This window comes from Cynoglossus semilaevis, chromosome 4 (genome assembly GCF_000523025.1).
Source record: "Cynoglossus semilaevis isolate Cse_v1.0 chromosome 4, Cse_v1.0, whole genome shotgun sequence".
NCBI classification, from domain to species: domain Eukaryota; kingdom Metazoa; phylum Chordata; class Actinopteri; order Pleuronectiformes; family Cynoglossidae; genus Cynoglossus; species Cynoglossus semilaevis.
In genome coordinates this window covers 8,435,513-8,458,725 of record NC_024310.1, presented here as the reverse complement: position 1 = coordinate 8,458,725, position 23,213 = coordinate 8,435,513, and the positions used below count along the sequence as shown (strand labels likewise).

Below are 23,213 nucleotides of genomic sequence, written 5' to 3'. Positions count from 1 at the left end.
AAAATGCTAGGAAATGTAGAGCAATTTCTCTTTATTCAGACCTTCGTGTGATTTGATGTATTTGAGTCACTCAGTAAAACTAATAATTACCCAAATGACTGATTTTTAAAATCACAGTTTTGATATGGTCTGAAAAAGCCTGCTGCTTAGTGATAACAGGGCTTGTAATTGGAAGATTGCTGGTTCGAATCCCGGCCCTGGCAGGACTGCGTTGTGTTCAGCAAGCACAGAAACTCCCTCACTCTTGAAAGTGTAGAGTTGTGTACAGTAATTGATTTTAAAATGTCTTTAATCCATTTCCAGATGATTCTCAGTCTCAGTTGTGGGTTCCAGGTCCAACTCTATGCCCTTTACTCTATGATTGTCTTTCTTTTTATTAGCCATAAAACATCAACATGATGTCACGGTCTCTTTACTCATAGTTCTACTGTAGACATCTTTCAAACACCTCTTCCTCTTCCTCTTCCTTCCATTTATAACCTGCCTTTGAATGTAAGGAGTTTTCGACTCCTCTTCCCTCCTCTCACCTACTTCACACCCTTATGCTTTACAAAGTCGTCCTAACTCTCCAAAATCCCCACCCCGTCTCCACTTTCACCCCACCCCTCCACCCTTCATCTATCTATTACCCACTATCATTTTCAGCTCTCACTCTGTTTCTTGCCTATCCATACTGTGTTACCTTAGATTCCCAGAAGGCAGGGTCTCTGGACAGTGAGTGAGAAGATTGTGTGTGCATGTGCATTAAAGTCAGTGAGAGAAAAGAGGAGGAGGAGGAGGAGGAGTGAGGAAAGGAGAGAGGGAGAAAGAAAGAAAGAGAATCCCTCACGGCTGTAAAGATATAGAAGGACACTCTGGAGACCAGGACTGAAGGACTGTCCTGCTAATGAGGAAGATAGGATAGAGCTGGAGGGACGTGTGTGTGTGTGTGTGTGTGTGTGTGTGTGTGTGTGTGTGTGTGAGAGGGAGTGAAATAAAGAGAGAGGGAGGAAGAGTTCCTGCATGTAAATTATCTGGACGCAGGTCTGTCCGTGGATAATTGTGTATGTGTTTGTGTACGCGAGTGCATGGGAGGATGAGTACGTGTGTGTGAGGATCCTTGTGGGAGTGTGTGTGTGTGTGTGTGTGTGTGACTGTGTGTGTGTGGCCTCAGCCAAGTAAGTGCTCCATATATTTATAGTTGAATGAGCTGAAGCAGTGGTGAATATGAAGCAACTGCCAACTAATGAGATAAAAAATGTGTGTGTGTGTGTTTACCTAAGTGTGTGTTTACCTAAGTGTGTGTACCCTAAAATAAAATACCTATTACATACATCAAACAACCAGGGTTTGAAAACTACTGTGTGTTTACTCTATAGGCATCTCTAGGCAGGGTGCATATGTGTGTGTGTGTGTGTGTGTGTGTGTGTGTAACCTTCTTGGCTGTTTGCAATTGTCAGTATTTTAGCTAACAAATGCATGTAGAGAGAGTGAACGAGCGAGCGAGCGAGAGAGAGAGAGAGAGAGACAACTCACTTCATCTGACATTTCAGCCTGCGGGTAGTGCTGAGGGACAATAACACATTGACACACACTTAAATACACACACACACACACACACAAACACACATCTAATTAGACGAAGAAGATATAAAGTGGGCGAGATGAAGTCGCAGACAGCAATCCAGAAATAATGTGGGGTGAAAGTCGGAAGCAGAGAAAAAATATTTCCCATACAAGCCATGGCTGAGAGTTATTATGTTATCATGATGAAATACAGCACCAACCACGGTGTCGTTCAGGAACAGGTCAACGGGGGTCAAAGCCTGGCTCAGAGAATAGGATCGTCCAATAGAAGCAGCCCTGATGATTATCATCTAGCCTTTGTGGAAACATGTGGTCACAGAGACACAGACATGTGGGAACGATAACGCTTCCAACAGGCGAAATTTAGCTCCGTGTCATGTCTACAGGTCAACTACTGAAGAACCAAGGATGTAGTGTCTTTGACAGCCAATGTTTCTGAGTCTGTCTGCTCGTAAACCTTATAACTTCTCCTTTTTTTAATGCACATAAGAGAATTACAAGTACGAACATGTCTTTAAAGTACGGTCACAATCAAGTAATCAAGGAGCAGTCACAGCTGCCTCATCAGCAAAGACGACGCTGCACTAAAGGACATTAGAGGAAAGCTTGAGAAAACACACAGATCGTTTACCAGAAACCGGCCCATCTGGAAGACCAAGCGGTGCAACCTGATGCCAAAGGTCAAACTCCATAACAGCAATTGTCAGATCTCTTCATTTAAAGGCTTCAACTGCTGACGCACGGTTAAGCAAGAAGGTAAATCAATGCCTTTCATTTGGTGATGTCTGATCTGTTCACCTCTGAGTGAATGTGCTTTGTCTGAAAAAAAAAACAACCAGAAATTCATTTAAATTCAATTTACTCTTTTTTATATCATGAAAGGGAAGGAGTTCTGAAAGTATTAGTCTGTACGATAAGGACACATTAAATGTTGAGTTTGTTAGTGTCCTTGAATTCACTGTGTTGAGACATAAAATCGTTCCCTAAAAAGAGACCAAAGAAGACAGCATGAAATATTTATTTAATTTAAAACAAATATCCAGGCTCAAAACAAGGCTCTATATTAGAACAGCGAGAGTTGGCAGCTGTAAAAGACCAGGGACAGCTCAATACAATTAGCTGGCTTTAATATTGATTCTGAATGCAATAACACTATATATTTAACATAATAAACATATAATCGGGAACAAACGTATCCATTAATATGGATTCCTCAGACACACAAAGGAATTTTCTCCAAACTCCTCCCTGTGCTGTATTTGTTCTTGATGTGGGAATCGAACTTACAATCTTCTAAAAACAGGCAACAACACCTTGTAATTACTACTAAGATTAAAAAACCTTGTAAAATACAATAGAAAAGAGAATTATTTAATAACTTTTTGTTGTCCAACAAATGGATTCTGGCCAGTATTTGACCAATGCAGACTTTGAACATCATCAGCTCATCTTTAATAATCATACGGTGACACGACACTCTAGGCCACTGGAGCCTCTCTTCCGTTTTTAAACCAAGATAATTCTGCTTGACATTTATTCCTAATCTTTTTAACGTAGGTTGTATGAAGTCATAACAAACGTTCTCTCAAACACCCGTCGCAACACAAGCTGTACTCTGTTGCAACAACATCGGCCGCACTCGTCCTTACTGTGTCCTCCTCAGCGTCCTGACAAAACCTGTCAGGTTAGCCACCACCAGCTTGTACACTACCCGATCTCCCACTTAGTGATCTCCGTTCTGTACTTTTCCTACTCCGCCTATCTTATGCTCTCACCTTCAGCCACGTCTTCTCCTCGTCCTGATACCCTGCCGCTTTTCCAATCTGTCCACTCCTATGTCCCTGCCCTGCTCTGCCAGCTGGCCAACGACAGCGCCTCCCCGAGGGGAGAACAGGTGTAGCGACACACACTCCACTGAGCACACCGCTACCTGTGGCATCGGGCAGGCATGAGGCCCAGTAATGAGCAAATGTGCGGATAAAGACGAAACGCTTGTGTTCGTTTATAGATTTACCTGTTGTGCAAAAACTAAAAAGAAGCAAAAAAAAATAAGCACAATATTTCTGAGGAGGACAGAGTCAGTATGACATAATGTTTGGAAGGTTCAAGATCCTATATGTATATCTGCTATAGACAGATAGATAGAGCTCATACTGTATATATAAGATCATAATCTGTGGGCATTGAGATGAATCCTGGAGGCTACAACAGAACAGGCACTGAATTATTCCATCTGGAGAAATTTCTTTTTATACTTTAAAAGAGCAAAAAAAAATAATATATAATGTCATACTGTGTTTATCCTTCTATTTTAGACATGGAAAAAACTCTTGTGTGCATCCAGAAAATCAATTCTGATCTCGTGCCCAAAAGTGAAAGATTGATTTGTCTGGTTTCTGAGGCTCAGTTTGTTTTTTTGGGGGGGAGGTTTTTTTGGGTTCATTTTGTTTCCAAAGGCAAAGAAAATGGTTGTTTTGTCTCGCCTGCCTCTTCATCCAGAGGGAACAGTGAACTCTAACAAGTCCAGTCAGCAACCTCTTGACCTCAGTGACCAAGGGAGACATTGATCATACTAACACCAGGATTAGCAATGCACCATGGGATTTGAAGTCCCCTAGTAAAGATATGCCTTGTTTTCCCAACAAAGATCTCCATTCTGTCTGTGAACTTCTGTTTCCAGACCATGTGGATTTCACTAAAATGGGCAAATTAGCAGCATTTACAGATAGGCACCACTTTTTAAGACCTGCATTAATTACATTTGCAGACATAGTTAAGGTTTACTGCTGTTTGGGAATAAATGTTATCTTAATCGCTGGGCAGGATCCCTTTGGACTTCATTTGGATGTGGATCACTGAGACCCAGCGGCTCTTTTGGGGACAGCTGAAGACATCTGAGCAGTTAGCTCCAGCGGCGTTTGTTTGGGTTTTTTTTACATGGGATGTAATGTGATAGAAGTGGCTGCGACAGGAAAAGCTCACTGCTCTTTTTACAATCCAAAGTCAATGTGTGCCATGGTGAGGAGATGGGGGAGGAGGAGAAAAGGTGGGTGGATTTGATGTGAATCCACTCGACGTCTCTTAGGGGGGGCTGAAAGAGGGAAGAATTAGATTAGTGGTAGAATGCAATCAGCGTGACTGCATTACTGAGTTTGATGAGAGAGCCGGGAGAGAACAGGGATGTGAGTGACGAGATGCTCCACCGAGGAAAAACTTTTGGAGACTGCGCCGCCTTTGCCAAAAGAGCGGATACAGAAGAGCGAGAGGGAGGAGGCGACCCGTGACCACAAATGTGAAATATCTCAAAAAACCACAAAGCCAGCAAATCGATTGAAAGGTTCTTTAAATACATACTGTATATCATCCTTTCTCCTCCCGCCTTCCTTTGTCCTCTTATTTTCTCTACAATTAAATTACTCAAATACCCGAAGAGGAAAAAGTCACGGTCCGACCAAACAACATTATGGAAATTACATATGACTTTGAGGGGGAAGAAGGACTTTTTATATAACACTGGATCAGAGGGACAGAAGGGAAGGGTTGGCACAGGTTTTTCCATTTTGTCCTGCTGGTTTAATAAAAGATCAGGTTTGGAGTGAGGAGTGGAGGCAGCTCTGAGCGGGAAATATCGTGCTGAACGTGCAAGCGGTTTCCTTTTACACTATTTACCCTGACTACAAACCTAATTAGCTCCAATCAGATTCAGTGTTTACACTAGCATCAGGACATGATTAAGTGAAACCTAGCATCCCGCTCTCCTGTTACCCCCCGCCCCTTACAGTGGATGGTGACTCTCCCTCACGCACACAAACACTCAGGAAAAGCACACAAACACACACTTAAAATACACTATTTACAAAATAGTCTTCAGAAGCCTAATAAAGTAGAGTACTAAACCATTCAGTTCTGAGGGTTAAAATTAAAAAAAAATTAAAGTTCACTTTTACTGAACAGCGTTGCCATATAAATTTGAAAGAAATAAAAATTGCCTTTACACATTTAAAAAACCTGCAGCCAGATTTCTAAGGTTTTTAAATCTCACAGCTCCGTGTAACCATCAGATATGTAACCTAAATTAATCTTAATGTTACAGCATTGACGTGTGGTTGCATCAGGTCAGTCAATAATGACACAACGCAAAGTTCTGTTGACACCCTATTCCCACTGCCCCCAAGTGGCAGGGGACCCAACCTCACTGCAGCCCATCGTCGACGTTCAGCGCTTATGGGCAAATTTTTCATGTAACAGCTTTGAAGTGAAAGGTTTCTTGAAGTCAACCACCCTGAGCAAACTCTGAGTGCATTCTTCATGTGCCGACTGAAAAAAATAATCCCCCCCCACCCATTTAACACCAACATCTGGTCTTAAACCCCAAACTTCCAGTGGTCTATATGCCTGTACCTTATTCCACTGCCAAGTACAACCCTCTATCTTGCGGCACAGAAAGCAAACAGAGTGAAAGCCGTTGGGCAAACACAGATCTAAACAATGATTGTTTGGCGTCTGGATCTTTTTTCCTTCCGTGTTGTTGGTTTTCCCCCTGGTGGCTCAGGTTTTAGTGGTTTGCCTCTCCCTCAAAGCAGGAAATCATAACACATCTCCAGGAGGCGACCGAAGCTGAACGTCCATGTGCAAACTATGTTGACGGATGCAGGCGCAGGTTCGACTTATCCTCACATATTTTGGGTCAAACGAAAGCCATTTGGATTAAATGACTCGTTTGGAAAACACGAGATGGAACGCATTTGCTGTTGTCGTCGTTCATCCTGTGAAGTTATCCCATCCCGACAGCTAACATTTAGAAACCTTACCCATAATGCCACATCCCTGAATATAAACACATAATGAATTCTTGGCTAATTTGCTCTCTTATCTTGTTAAATTACACCCTGTGAGCTCCTCTGGGAGCGTAATGACAACTTCCTCTAGTGGTTCACAGGCTTTACAAGGATCAGAGGGTGTGTGTTTGTGTGTGCAACATGTAGATGTGTGTGTTTCAGAGGATGCAGTGTATTAACTGTGAGAACTCATTTAAAGCTACTGCTAATGGTAAACTGGGGTGGGGGGGGATGAAGGTCTCTAAAACCAACAAACCTGCTATTGTTTCACCCCAAACACCTTTTTTTTTTTCTGCCTTACTCACACACACACACACTCACACACACAGAGCCTGTCTAGAGACATAATGTAGTGCACGACTTGGACTCGGAGTGCGACTGTAGTATTTGTGTCTGTCTATGTGTTTTTCTCGCTCTGGCTGAGCTGCCGTGTTTCTTCCCATGACCAAATCCTATACAGAGCGGGTTCCATGCCGGCTGTTTGGACAGAAAGAACATTCTTGGACAGACCGGTGGAACGGATATGAGTGCCAGTAGTCTTCTGCTTATGTGAATGTGTGGAGGACAGGAGATGAAAGGAGGAGAAAGATGAGGCTGGACTGGGAAAGGATTTTGTATTTACAGTCCAGGAAATTTCATCAGTGGTGTTTTCAGTGGGTCTGAACAATATGCAGGAAATTTCATCAGTGGTGTTTTCAGCAGGTCTGAACAATATGTGTTGTTGTCTCCTCTGAATACAAAGACCATCTGTATGTAAATGTCAGCACTAATAAGCAGTGATGAATGTCTAATGTTTTTAAACTGTACTCCACTGAGGATACCAACAGTTACAGTGAGTCACTGAGGTTAAAGACTTTTCTGTCTCGGGCTCATCTGCTCTTCTTTCGAAGTTTGACTTTCTCTTACACTTTCTTTACCACTGTGTTAGACATTTGACACCAGACATGATTTTATTTCCCTGACTCCATATCATTTGCTCTGACATAATGCCCAGGTGCCCCCTGTCTGCGTCATTCTAGCAGTTTTACCAACCTTTCACCCCGTATATATTTCCCTGACAGTAGCTGTGTTCAGAGTCTCGTCTCTGCTCTGATCTGATCCGTCTCCTTCATCCTGTCCTCTAGCTGTTATCCACACACCTGCTCACAGCACGTGCTACAGTACGTCCAGACCTAAAAATAACTTCTCTATCTCTATCTGACATTTTAGACCATATGCATCAGACTAAAGCCTGATTTATAGTTTCATGACGTCTCCACGCAGTGAGCTCTGAGAGTGCTGCGCCGCAAACATTCATCTCCTCAGAAGTGTAACGGCAGGTGTTAAACAGATGCGATTTGGTCAACGCGGAATCACCATTTCACCGAAGCACATTTTTATTTAACGCACTCCGCTTCCAGTGAGGTCAAATCAAGGACGCATGAAAGTATTACATATTTTTTTAAATATCATAAACTGCAGGAAACAAAGTGCAAAGACATTGTTGGAGCAGTCACAGGGTCAGATGAGGGACAAATGAGAATATTCTGCACTCAACATGAGCTACATGTCAGGTGCACTCATTAATTCAAGCCAAAAACAATTTGTCTTTATGTCTGTAAATTTGAATTTATTTTCAATGATATTTTTTATGTCTTTGCTACAGAGAAAACACAAATGAGGAGGGGGGTAATTTCACAGGAAGTTGAATCGCTGAAGAAGAGAGTGGACCAAGTTCTTATTAGCGAGATTCGAATGTTTTACTCAGGCATCAGCTGCTGGTCTTCCACTGTGGTAAAGATCTAAAGATATCAAACTAAACTCAAATGTTCTCAATGTGAAAAGGTCAAAGAGCATGATAACAGAAGGTGATGATGAAGCATATTTTTATGTATAAACTGTAATTCAGGACACTGGAGGTCAGGGCGCAGTGAACATCCTCCACAGCACAAATCAAAATGTCAGCACGTCAGCGATTGTCTTTGTGTAATTATCGTTCACCTTGCCCCGCTGAAGAATCATGGTCAGTCAGACGGTGTGACTGATGTTTTAATCATCACCGTGTGAGCGTGTGCACACAAACACACGTGCTTACACACCCGTGTGAGCGTGTGCACACAAACACACATGCTTACACACACATACATGTTTTAAACACCCAATCTGTGCCTCTGAGGAACTGTAGAACCAGAACCTTTGCTAACTGAAGTGAATGAGGGAAACACAGAGAGAGAGAGAGAGAGAGAGAGAGGAGAGAGAGTTGATTACCGTACGCAGACATAACATTTTGCACTGCTGCTCTCAATTCAACTCAGGTGTTCAGATCTCTTTATGACTCTAGTGCTCCCTCTTTTCTCCATCTTCCTCACCCTCATCCTCCGCCCCGTCTTCTCTCCCTCTCTCTGACCCCTGCCTTTGTTGATCCACCTCCCTGACACTCTGCTCCACCTCCTTTCTCCCCTCCTCTCTCCCCCTTCTATCCATCTTCCTCTCATCTTTTCTTTGATGTGGTGATGCAGGGTTATCTGGGGTTCTCGTCTAAGGGGAAAAGGTAGGGGGTGAGAGTGATTGAGTAGGGGGGAAAAAATCAAGAGGAAGAAAAAGAAAGGGGCAGCAGCAGGGGAGCGGCTCTTGAGATGATTAGGAATCCCCCCTCCCACTCTGTGATATCTCTTTCAACTCACCTTCCACTTTCACCTGTGAGAGGCAAGTGAAGTGAGAGATATGGGCAGATTTCTTTTTTTGAGGAAAAAACACCTCACTGGATAAAAGGATGACTTAAAAAAAATCTAATTCTAGTCTGAAAATCTCTAGCCATGGCCAAAGTGGTCAGTGAAGCATGGCAGAAAACCAGCATGACCTAAATCAGCATGCTACAGTGAAGATGCCTCTTTCTCTGTGTATTTATAGCTGGGTGTTTTTTTTTTCTTCTTCTTAAATGTAGGTCTGTGCTGTTCTTTTTTGCATATTCAGCAAGTGTCACTGTTCAGATTCCATTGTACGTACTGTACGTCTGTGGCATCCACTTCACAAAAATGGAATTGGAAGCATTTGCTAGCACTTAGAAAGAAAAAAAAACACAATTATAGAAGGAAGAAGCCGAGAGAGAACTGAGATCTTTTTGGAGATAATTGAGCTGTTTTGGAGAAACACACGTGCCTCTGGCTGAGGGAAAGACAGAGTGGTTTTTTCCACCAGTGCCCTCCTGGACATCCAACCATCACTTAGCATGCCAATATACAAGGGTATGTCAAAAAGTTCTAGGATAAATGTAATTATTACATTGATTCTAGTCTAAAGAACGGGTTGAAACATGTTGAGAGCTATTTACCAACACAAATCTACCAATGTCATCAATATGTGACATTAAAGGCAGAGCAATGAGTAACACATACGTTCATCGTTCGCTCCAGAAATGTGAGACTATTTGTAAAAAAATAAAAATAAAAAATAATAATGGACAGACCTCAATGGAGTAACAACTCAACAAAATAAAAAATAAAAAATCATAGTACACATTAGATCAACGGGCCATGGTGCAGTCTGATGAGAGCAGGTATTCTGAAGAATAAAGTCGTCACATTCTTGTTAAATAATAAATGGTCTGTAATTAGACTACTGCCTGGTCTCCAAAATGACAGTTCAATACTGCAGTTTTACCACACTCAAACATTTATATGCAGAGAGAAGGTAATTCTCTCTAACAAATCCTTTTGTTATAGACAGGCGGTTGGAGACCACAGTGATCCACAACGACATGATGTGAAGAGAGGCTCAGTGGTGACGAGTACGGAGTAAATACATTTGTACCTGAACTCTGAAGGTTACCACACTCAACCTTCAAGAGACTTATTAAGTCAAATTTATTCACAGGTAATATAAAGAGTCACCTACACACACACACACACACACACACCGCAGCTGCTCCTATCACCTCAAATATACATGCAAACACGGCCTCTCTTACACCTTCTCTCACAAACACACACATGGAAAGGTTGTGTGTTGTTTGTGTGCCTGGAGAGTCACTAATTAAGAAGCACTTAGCTCTGTTCAGGCTGAGGCCGAGGACCAGAGACGGCCGCGTAATGAATTGATCAAAGGCGTACAGGCGTACCTGATCAATATCAATAACACTTTTCACACGTGATGCCCATCATGTAATTAACACACACTTAGGCCGCTTTCACTCACACTGTTTGATCCAGAGGCTAAGACTTGGTCTGAACTCGAAGGAATCAGACATGGGAGGTTTATGTACAGCCATAAAGAAAAAAACGGGTAAAAAAAAAAAGTTCTAAAGGAAGTCGATCTAATTGTACTAATATTTGTTTTAACTATATTTATATCTATGTAAATTCATTTTTAGTTACGAGTTCACATTATGCAGTGGCCATGTCCCTGTGGTGTGTTTAAGTGTGTGTACCTGCTGGTGCCTTGGCTGAACTCAGGTGCTTCCTGTGCTCTGGCAGTGGGAGGGGTCCAGTATCCCCTGCAGGATGTGTTGATTAGTTTGGCCTGAACCATGCGAGGAAAACCTGCCACATGCTTGGTGGACTGAACCAAAGTGAAGTGTGAGTGAAGCTGTGTGAAGGAAACACAGAGAGAGAGAGCAGTTCAGGAACAGCACAAGGACAAAACACCAGGGTCTCCGCTCCGAGCGGAACAAAGGACGTGGACCGTTGTGTCCAGTTCAGACGTATTTATCCGCCGGGTGAATGTGCTACACCAGCAAAACTCTTTGACAGGCTCGGACGAACTTACAGCAGGATGTTAAAAAATACCCTCAAAGAAAATCTGCACCGTGATGTTAAAATCTGTTTAAAAGCGAGTGAGTGGTTTTCACTGAGACGGTGTGTGATTTAGGTGACGCAGAGGGCAAAGAGAGGATTGTTGTCTTTTGTCAGCACAAAAAATGTGCTGCACTTCACAAAACTCATTTCTCTTCCACTTGTGAGTGGACGGGTCAGAGTGAATGTTGGTTCTCACCCGCGGCTCCTCTGCTAATGAGCGGCCACACACAAGGACAGTTGAGCTGAAGAGGAGCACTCAGTTTTACAGCGTGATTAGATTATAGGAAAAGACAACAAAGGATCGACCTGAAACCATTCTGTCAGCGAGGACCTTTGTTCTGAGAGCCTCATTTTCTCCTTGTTCAACTGTACGCACTCACTATCTCGTATGTTCACACCGTATCGACCTGCTGTAGTTTTGACAGCACTTTAGAGCACTTTGCGCAAATGATACAAAGTTTAAAGCTATGAAATGAGTTGGCAAAGAACACGTTCACACCTATGTAAATCACGGCACTTAACACGTGCTGAATATCATTCAGAAAGTACATGAATAAACTAGCTTTAATAGCAGGTGAAGTACATGTAAGAAAGAAAAAAAGGGTTAAATTCAGTAACTCCCAGCAGATAATCTGATCATTTAACAAGGGAAAAAAATCTGAGGAACAGGAAAGTACACAGATAGATTGGATAGATTCATGTTTAATGAAATTTAATTTGACAAAACAACACCAACATGAATAATTTGTGTTTTTTTTCAATTTCAAAATTTAACAAGCGTGCCTGTTTTGGTCCACAGGCCCAATGTTTGACATCCCTGTAGTAAAGCATACCTCATTATCTTTACTCGTGGGATTTCGGAAATAGGATGTCGAACTGGCAACCTTCTGGAGGAAGGCAGGAGATCAATCACAGCACTACTTTAAACAACAAGCACAATCAAATTTATGTTAAATTGCATGTAATTCCGTCTCATCAGTCAAACAGGACCTGACAGAGGGTTAGTGTCAGCATAAACCCTGGACAGTGGATCACTGAGACCACAAAACATTTCTAAATAGGCTGCCACATATAATGCTATTTATGGCCAATAATGTTGCCAATGTTTTTAAAGGTAAATTACATGCTTTCATTATAGAAAATGAAGTGAAACAAGCCAGAGAAACTACGCAGATTGTTCGATCAAGCTGGGATTTAAACCAAGAATGTTTTCCTGAGTCAGGAAATTCAAGACTGCAAACCATTCCAAAGGAGATTCAAAACAGTCAGTTGTCCAATAAAAGTTAGTTTGACAACTTGTACAGTGACAAGTGGCTCCCAGTGACGTGCATGAAAAATCATTTTAGCTGCACTGTCACTCACGATTATGATTAAGCCCTTTTATACCTTTCAGTACAGGGGTAAATAAAACTCCAATTCCAACCTCAGATGCTCGTTCCCCTAAATGAAGTATTACTGCAGTGAGAGATGCCAGGACTGTGATTGAACAGAAGTGAAATGAAGGAAAGAGGAAGAGTGTTTCACACAGGGAACAGAACAGACAGATGGTGAAACAATGGGAGAAAACTTAAAAGAAAAAGACGTGGGAATAGGAGGAGAGCAAAGAAAACAAAGAGGATGGTCGGATGGATGGATGGATGAAGGAGAAGAGAGCGAGCAACTTAGGGATCCTGCAGCACCTGTGATGGATGAGCTGGAGCTCAGGTGTGACGGCGCCACCAAATTAAATCACTGAGCAGACAGCAATGAACGAGAGACAAGGTTATCACTTTCCTCCCTTTCTTCTCTTTTCTCTCCCCTGCTCTCTTCACTCCCCTCCTGGATGTCACCCACCCTCAGCGTCTGTCTCAGCAGCCCATTCTCACTTATCTATCATCAGCTCTTGGAGAGCAGAGGTGGCCTTCACTGAGTTACGTTGTACACAACTGAGTGTGGAATCTGTGTCAAGTACTTCTTGTTGATTAACATTAAAAAATCCAGAATAAAAAAATGTAATTAAAAAAAAAACATAGGCAAAAAGCACAGGTGCTTTCCAATAATATTTATCTTTATATATTGAGAGAACATCTGAACTAATTTACATCCATCACAAAAGAAAAAGTACCTTTTTATAAAATTATTTAATTTAATTTAATGATGCATGATTTGTTTTAACTTTGTATTTACATATTTTACCTACATATTACATATTACCTTCTCCTTAAATGACAGTTTAAAAAACCATCAGTATTTTTCAACATTGTGGTCGCAACCTCAAACAAGGTCACCTGAAACGTCTAACTGATTAAAAAAATGACTGATAAAAATATTATTTCAACTATCTCAACACTGAATTAGATGTTTTGTAATCTGCTGAGATCTGAAAATGTGTCTCAAAATGAGACCTTGAAATAATTCTGCCACCCCCACTACACTAGCTCCACCCATCTCTCCACCTGTCATCCTGCTTTTCTCAGACACATCTGCCAGACTGCTTTCATGTACAAATCAAAAGTGAAGCCCAGCTGCACATTTAACACAGTGCTAAATGAACACTAACTACGTGATGTAAACACTTGGGGGACGAGAAGTGTGGAACCATATTAATGTCCAATAAAGAAGCATAACATGACCTTTTAGGAAAAAACACGTGAGCCAGTCGGAGCCGATCCACCACAAACAGGTCACCAGTTCATCACAGGCCAAACACAAAGCAAAAAAAAAAAAACCCCAGAAACTGTCACCCAAAGTCAACATGAAGAAGCCTTTAAAATTCAACAGATGGTTCAAGCGAACCCAGCTCCAAAGAAATGTTCCCACACAAGTAAAGAGCATTCTAAATGACATTTCAACACTGACCACAGTTCAAGACCAATACATCAGGAGTTTAGCTGCGGATGTTGTGGTGTTTTGAGGGCATTCAAGTGTGTTTTTATGGGAAGACATTTGCCAAACAGCAGACCACAGTTCAAGATCAGTTAGACAACAGGAAGATGACGATCTGTGGAGGGATTTCAGCTGTTTTCCCCAATAATCTGGATGGGTTTTTTTTTTCTTCATGATTCAGGAGAGAAAAACATAATAATCTAACAATGTTATAAAAGAAAGGTTGGGGGAAATGATCATTTATTATCCTTAATTTTTGCTTTTTTTTGTTGACTACATATACAGTACACAGGCAATATCCCATACTGTTTTCGATGTCAACGTCAGATCAGTACATCTGCTGAATCATTCATTCAAGCTTAAAAGAACGTTAGGGTAATTTTATACATGACTGTGGAATCAATTTAGAGGAAAAAAGACAAAAAAGCATAACAGAAGAATATAGTCTACGTCAGCTGTATTAAAACATTTTTTAAAATATTTATCTTTTGTGTTTGCCAACCAGTGATCATGATAATGTAATAATGCATAAATAACTCACTGTACTCTTTTCCCTGCTGTGCATATTTTAAACAGTGAGCAAAGTGCACAACATGATCCATCATCATCGTTCCATTTCCTGTAATTTCTCTCCGTGTGATTAACGTTTGCACTGATCTACACAGTGATGGAGACACTGAGGGGAAACGCTTCCTGCTAAATACAAACTTGTTGACAGAGAAGTCTCCTCTAATGGCTGCTGTCAGCTCACCTCTAACCTTTCACCTTTGACCTACTCCTTGGCCTGACATTATGATCTGCTGACATACTGTTGGTGCTGACATCGAGGTCCCCTTGTCACTGTGTCACACAGACAATGGCTGGCTTGTATTGGAAGGACAAAGAAGAGTGGTGTAGATAACGCGTGGTTGTGACTTGAAACTTTTAAAAAGATGGATGTTACAGATAGAGCTGGAATGACCTCCAAGAAATGTTGACTCACTTTAAATGTGATGTATTCATTGATTTTCCTACTGTCTGTTAATGATCTCAATATTTTTCTTTTGAGAGTTGCAACATCAAAACTTCAGACAAGACATTGCCCTCGAAAATAACAGGCTCCTGACCTAAAGTTGAAGCCACCACAAATCCATGCTGGGAATTGAGATGACATTTTAAGCTCGAGGTGCTCCTGTGAAATTACAATCTCTCCTGCAGTGTTTGTAATGAGTGTAATGTCGCCTGTGTATGGTAGCAACAAAATGTTTTCTTAAAAAGAGGTTAATCCAAATTATTTTTCAACTTCAGCTACACCTTATACTTGCATTATATTTGTTTGTTATTGAATTTCCTTTACTAATGAAACTGAAAAATAATACATTGTATCAATTGTGACAGCACTCAATATTCCTCTTGGTGTCTAATGTAAAATACTTCATTTTCCTTATAAACAGTAATGCTCAACAGAAAACAATTTCAACATCAAAGTGGATATTTATTTGTTTATGAAAGGCTTTTTACGGGGTGAATTAAGTGGTATATGCTGTATATACATAAGATCCTATGGATGAAAGAGACTTGAATCTGTTTTCTCTTTATGTCCCCACTGGACGCCATGTTATCAATAAACACAAATGTCCGCTCCTCCGGCTGGTTCCCGGCTCTCACCAGGTCTCCATACTTCATACTTTACTTGATTCACACTTCAAAAACCCTAACCTACCCCTTTAGCCCTTCAGCATCGACAGCGGAGACTGTGGTTCTTTTTAGAAACATGATCTCAAACCGCGTGTTTATTGTGTTTTCAACACCTCCACATGGTTTCTGTTGCAACTGATAAACAAATTAGCAATAAATTAAAGGCTGAAGTTTTTTTTTCTGCAGTGTAATGTCGTACTCTGGAGTTGGGGCTAATTCAAACCATGATTTGCACAAATATATTTCCTCCAAGGCACTGACACACGGTTCATGCACACGCACACAAACACAACACAAAGAGTCATCATGAGCAGTCTCATTATGTTGTTGATTCTTGCTCTCCCTGCAGACACTGCTATTTACCCAGTGTCTGTGTGTAAGGGGAGTCTGGTAATGAGAGTGATGTGTGCAGAGGTACGTTCAAGGTAATTTGTTTGCTGCAGCCCTGATGGGAAGTGAAGGAATCCAAAGATTTAAACTGTAATCTTCCCCTATCGCCTCACCTTCATCTTTTTTTCAGCTAACTGTCTCATTTTACCTCCGTCTGGCTTTAATCCCTGATAAGATCCTCACCTTGACTCTGCATATTTCCACCCACACACATGCGCTCACGCCAAGGAAAAGAAAAGAACATTCCTGGGGGGCTGTCCCTCACCTGTGACCTTCTACTCCCTCATTAGTTCATTATGACCCCTGAACTCATCATGAGAAACCTCGAGGCTGTAGAAGTTTCCTGAACAGGTGGAGTCAGGTGACGGCCAGGTGTGGTTCACTGACTTCAGGCCAGCACTCACTTTCTTCCGACAGGTTTTTTCATATTCTTAAAAGCAGAATGTACATATTGACTCTGGTCCTTTGAAGAAGAAGAAGAATCACTTGTGGCTTATTCTTTCGTTAAGGGTTAACACCGCAGTAATTTAAATAATATATTCGTCACAGCTATTATGCTGGATATCTGTAACTACCCAGCGAGGCTGGTAGTTGGAAAATAATGAGTTTCACCACTGCACCAGCATCAACTCAAAGTGAAAAAACAATCTAGTGTCATAAATTGTGTCTAACTGTTGTGACTAAATTAAGGCGATCCATACGGTTTCATCTATGCCAAAAAATAGATGAAAGCTAATGCGTTTGTTCAAGGACTTCCCAGCTGTGGCCCATGTAGTTTGCCTGGTTCAAAGCCCTAACAACAAAGAGGTCAGCCTGAGTAAAACCACCAAAACATGCTGGGTAAGCCAAAAGTAAAAAAGTTCTGTTCTAAAGATAATGAAAAATTGTGTTAACGCAGGTGAAACGGTATGGCACTGCATCAGCAGCCATAATGTGGTAAAACTGCAAATATATAAAAATACCACTGATGCAGAGGTTACTTAAAAAATCTTTTAGAAACGTTTCTTTATAACAGCAATCACAAAGCCGCTCTGGCTTCCAATACAATCACACTGAGTAAAACTTTTCGCTGCAAAACTGCAACAATTAGTGTTTGGAGTTCTGGTACCATCACCAAAAAAAGTGTTTCAGCTGTGGTGCATTCAGGGGAACAACATAATAGATGACATTTGAGGGGTATCACATTATTAGAAATGCTCAGAATACATTAATTCAACACGGCTAAAAGCCTTGTTAGCATTCACACTTTGAGTGTGGATGTACAATTATGTGACAGGGTGAGGATGGGGGGGGGGGGGGGGGGGGGATGGCAATGGATGGAGAGAGGGAGAACAAAAGCAAGCAAAAGAGGGAGAACAGAGTCTTTCATGTCTCCCCTGGGTTTCAGAGGCTTCCCTTTCATGTGAGCATTGTCATATTTCCTCTGTTCTCTATCCATTTGCCCCACCTCTCTGCCAGAGAGTAAGACATCACTCTGTTAGTACAGACAGGGCAGTACAGACGAGCCACGTGCACTCACTGGAGTGCCTGTGTGCAGAGAGAAGTGCAGCAATATCATGTTAATGTGGCTTTAAAATGCATATGGAGGTGTAAGATTGATGCAGACATCTGTGTCCACTTCATTTTGCCCTCTTCTACAGTATGTTTTCCTGCCAAACACACCGTGATTAACGTTCTTCATTAATGTCTGTGGACAGCTTGCAGCACTTAGTGAAGGTAAAGGGGGGGAATTTTCAGCAAAAGCTATCACGGAGCACAAGGAAGGATCTGTCCACCTTTTAAATTTTTAACCAAGAGCCACGTTTATTTTCTGGTGGTCAGCAACCACCATTAAAAGGCAAAAGCCAACAGTTCAATCCTCCTGACAGGAGCAGCTAAATCGTGGTTGATGGACATCGGCCATTGTCTCAACCTGTCTATGTCATAAAACTGTGCTGTTTGTCAGTCTGTTGCAAACACCGCTCTGAGACATTTGGGACATGTCAATATCCATGAGAACAAATTAGACTGAAGAAAAACAGTGCATTAAAAATATTCTTAGAAAGATTTGCACCCTATTCAGGACACAAGTTCCTTGTTCAACAGCAAGAGGCTAAGTCAAGAAGTTCTAAGACAGATATTTCAGTGCCACAGAGTGTCCGATACTACTAAGTGAACATGTGACTACTGGGGAGGAATTCTCCAAAGGAAATATCAGTTTCTGTAGCGTTTTAGGTTTACATTGAAGATATATAATTAAACAGTAATTAGTTTTAATTACAGTTTTAAGTTGTTGTAATATTTTCACAGTAAAACAACAATATCTTATACTCTTAATCAGTACTTATGCAGCATAACTACTGAGCACTGAAGGTTCTGGTCCTACCTTCTCCGTGCTGAGTACTAAGGAAGGTCTTTAGGATGGGTTGTGTCGGGCGGGGAGCTCTGGTTTGACAAATGTCTGGAAATAATAAAAAAGAAATTCATAGTGTGTCTGTGGAAATGAATCATCATTATCAACACTGACATTTAAAGACAAAAAATATGCTTTTGTTCTTGTACACACAGCCAATGTCTGAAAAATATATCCATACATGTAGGTTCTGGAATTTGTAGTTCAGTTTGAACATTAGGCAATGACAATATCAAATTATCAAGCTTTACCTTTTTAAATATATGAAAACTGCATCTAAGAAGGCAAGTAATGCAAAAGATGTATTGACATGTTGCTGGTTATTGGTTTATACCATTTTTATTTAATGTACTACCTTGGGGGGCTTTCAGTGTCTTGGTGGTCACACTCCGTGCTAATTTTCTTTATAGTTAAGAATTCGGAGATATATCACAGCCTTCGTTTCATACTGTAGTCTGTAGTCATTGAACATGTGCCCGCAAAAACTATGAAAAGAAGCATGTTATTTGTTCTGTTCCAACATCACAATGGCAGCAATGATATGATACTGTTGTTGACTTAATGTCGCACAACGCGAAACACACAACGGATGCTAACGCTGCTAAAACAGTGGCGATGTTTACGTTTATTCAGACGGAGACCGACTAATGTAAAACACACCTGCTGTGTTGTTTGGGAACAATTACCCAGGGAATTGGAACTAAATTTGGAACGGACCAGGAGTTGGCAACACTGCTGTGACGTTCTAAAAGAACATGTAGCGCCACTTAGCTACACGACATACGTAGCAAAAAAAAAAGTCCGCGCCCAATGAAGCTTCACGAGTTCATTAACGAGCCGCGTAGCCACTTCCTTTTTTTTTCAAAATAAAATATTTATTGATTTCTAAATAGTTTAGTCGCACGACTGTTTCAGTTTTGCTTGTGTTTAATTATGCAGCGGTAATTGTCTGCATTACCACCAGCTCGTGTCCACTGGGGAGCACACGGGGTTGTCAATCACCATTACAGGGAGGACACGCGTCACCCTGGAAGTTCCGCCAGTGACTTTCAACATAAAATTATTTCGATCTGCTGAATCTGTTAACTCCAAGCAACTGTGTGACGCCAGTGTGTAAAATCCTTTAAATGAAATCACCTTTGTGAGACAAGGTTGACAATCAACGCAGCAGTAAAACATACTTACAGATTCTTGTGAGCTTGAACTGTGCCACAATTCTCTCCAGTATGATCATTAGTTGCAGTGAGTTGGTTGGTCAATTCTAAACTTCACCACATCTTTATTCTGTTCCATTTTACTTTAGAATAAGATACAGGACAGTCTTTTAATAGTATGAAAACGAATACTGTGCTCACAGAGGAAAGATGAAAGTAAACAGAGAAAAACAAGACAGCTCAATTTTGCCACATATTATTCATGTATTCCTTTTATCCAGACTCCAGTTCTATTTCCCATGGGCTGTGTCAGTAGCAAATTGGCTTGATTAGGGTGGATTTACAGGCTGGAAGACATCTAGGTTGAGAATGTTACATCGTCTAAGTAGGGCACTGGTGCACACACGTACACCTTTTGTGACCTCCCTCGCCTCTGTTGCCCCTAAAACCACTGATCACAGTTGGCACTTCCACCCACACACACTGATGTAGGTTTCTACTTTTTCTTCTCCTCTTTTTTTCCCCTTCAACTGATGAGGCTTTCTTTCCATTAGCGTGCGGTGGCCAAGTGTTTCCACAAAGCCCCCTTCTTTGTCGTCAGTGGCACCGGGAGTGTGAGTGTGTCACTGGTTACAATAAGTTCCATCTACTGATCTTAATTGAATCTGATGTGTTGTTTCTGGTCCCAGTGGGATGCCTGTTGAGCTTGGTTCTGTTCAGCCTCATTGTGAAGCAGGCCAAGAACTCTTGGCAGCAGTTGAGCCATAAAACACTTGCTTAAAGAAGCTTGTGAAAAAGGAATCGCCTGAAAATGATGGGCATTGTTGTTTTTACTGTTTTTCTAAACATTTCATTTCCAACTTCACTGACACATCGGTTAATTGCCAGACCTCTTGGAGAAGCCAACGTACAGCATATGGTACCTAACCCTCACCCCCCCCTCCAGCAACTCTTCCTCCACTGCTGCAGCAGCACTCACATTTTTTCCTCAGTTAGTGTTTTTCTCATTAGAAATGTCATTTAAACGCTGCATTTTAAGTTTTTATGGAAGCTTTTATAGGATTATGGAAGAGAGCTGCTGAAAATGTATTTATATATTTCATTGTGTTCGCACTCAGTTACATATCGACACACACACACACACACACATCACCCTGCTATAAATGCCCAACGCCCCTTCCCTGCTGTGACAGTTTTTGTTGGAATTTCCCACTCTGGTGTGGAACAGCTTTTGGAAGGACCTCAGAGTGGGGCTGAAGTGGCTGTAATTCAGAGGGAGGGGCCACTGAGTTCTTTTGGTACTAAGGATACAATCAGCCTCTTTTTTTGACAATTTAATGTCATAATACTCTCACTTATTGTTATCAAGGTCTATGTTGGTACAATCACAGAAGTAAGGCAAAGAATAGAAATGTGCAAAGTCATTTTTTTGGTTTATTCTATGTATCTATCAGTCACTTCTTCTGATTGGTCAATTCTTTGTGTGTTTATAATGGTTTTCAAGGGAGTGCTGGTAGATCAATTACAATAAAAACATTTAAAAAACAAACATAACTCTATTGTGTTTATTAGTGAACTTGAACTATAAAAATTCAATCATTTTCTGTCACTGAGCTACCAACATATAATGTATACAATGTATGTTTGGTTTACATATGTAAACATATATTTAACATGTCGGTGTAGTACCCCTGACATAGGCAATGCTCATATACAGTATATTTCACAAAGACTTGCAGTCATTCCTTACACAGCCTCTAACCATCCATTGGATAGGGTTCACCCTGGACTGTTGGTCGTGCCACATATTGAGGCAAACCAGCACAAACAAACACCTAACATTTATATACTCCATAGAGAAAGATGGACCTCAGCCTGGAACCATCTGTGTCCAAGACACACTTTAACCATCAACCTACCAATACGCAGGTCAACAAAGACATACTGTTTGGATGAAAATGAAGCTACAACTGACTGTAGTCCAGTTCAAGCGCTCTGCTACTGAACGTTAATTTAATTTACCGACTTAAGCAGAAGGAGCCAAAGTTTATGTTTCTACTGAAGAATGAAAATTAAGGAGCAGGCGGATGAGAAAAACAAAAAAGTCAGAACCAATGTCTTATTGTTGTGTTTGATGAGAAGCAAGCATTTGTGCCTTTTAGTTTTTCAGTAACTGGTCCCATATCTAAGACAGTTGACGACAGCAGCTTCAGCGCAGTAGTGGACAAGTTACCATGATTTAAGGCTGATAACACGTGGAAAAGAATTTTAAAAAAATAACTTTTATATTAATTTATGTGCAGCAAGATTGTGTTTTGGTGATGCTGAGGTCATGTTTCTTTAATAAAAGGCTGTTTGATGCTGGAACCTGTGTCGTGCTGGACATGTTGCAGGCGTTCTGCAGCACGGGCGAGGGAACATGGTCAACAGAGCCACGCTGAGAAACAAATGGTCGTCATTTCACATGAGCGGCCATGATGAGGAACAACTGTTTGTGGAAATACAGTACAACGTCAAAGGCATTACCATATGGAGCAAAAAGGAGGGGGCATGGGGGGGTTGTACTCTTGCATTGGAACATTGACGTATTGGGCAGGCGGCCTGACTCTGGTCCAAATGTCCTGTCATAAGTGATCAATACAGGCAGAACACACAACAGGACTCCAGACAACAACTACAACAGACCATGTCATGGTGCTCGCTACAATTAAAGAAAAACACAAGGGAAGAAAGACGGAAAAACCTGTGGCTAAAATCAATGTCATTCATGCTATTGTTGATATTACTGCTTAGCTGTAGTTCATAAAGGATCGCAGCAGAAACAGTAATGTTAATGGAACAGTTAATGAAATTCTTTGGAAATGAAGTGTGAAGTCAGGTGTAAATATATATAAAATGAAAATCCACAGCTAATCAATAATGAATGTATCAATTTATCAATTTATGTATGTTGTGTCCGACTAAAAAAATAATATTGTATGTTGTGTCCTATTAAAAATAATATAACTGTATTTTGTTGTTCACAAAATCTAAAAGCAACTGTATTTTGATGTTCACAAAGTTTCAAAAACTTAAGGTAACAAAGCTGCATTCATTTTAAAACATAGATATAGGAGATTAATAGCGACCCCTAAAGGCAGCATACACTGACATGTATTATATGTTGTGGTGCATATAAGTAATTCTGGGTGTGTACATTCTAGAATTATGTCATCACAAAAAGTTGCCAGATCCCTGTGAAGAACTGCAGAGTTATTCTTATAGAAATAAACCAGTCATCGACTGTGTCAAGAAAAATATACCAGTTGTTTTCAGAAGATATTTTTAATAAATCAATAGCCAGGAAGGTCAGGATTAATATTGTGGATGGTCAGCCTGTTTCCCAATGGTCGATGGAGTAATGGGAACCACGACTTTCTGAAAGGAAGCAGCGTCACTGCTAGTATTTGTTACAAACCTTAATGCACTGGTGTTTTTGGTTTTAGAGCCTCTGGTGGATAAAATACATCGACAAAAAGTCAAGTCACATGATATGAATAAATATGGATAATGCCTTGAA

The 23,213-nt window shown here is 41.0% G+C and overlaps 1 long non-coding RNA gene across 2 annotated transcripts; it reads right to left on the bottom strand.

Moving 5' to 3' along the window:
* Window positions 1-1,129: 1,129 nt before the first annotated feature.
* LOC103377956 (uncharacterized) lies at window positions 1,130-19,322 on the bottom strand. Of its 2 annotated transcripts, XR_521462.3 has the most exons (4): window positions 18,856-19,322; window positions 18,474-18,548; window positions 10,810-10,967; window positions 1,130-4,657 (listed from the first exon to the last, which is right to left on the bottom strand). It is a non-coding gene; the product is annotated as an uncharacterized LOC103377956 (long non-coding RNA). The 2 variants fall into 2 exon arrangements; XR_003049625.1 differs by lacking the exon at window positions 1,130-4,657 and having other exon boundaries at window positions 10,371-10,967.
* Between the last annotated feature and the right edge of the window lie 3,891 nt (window positions 19,323-23,213).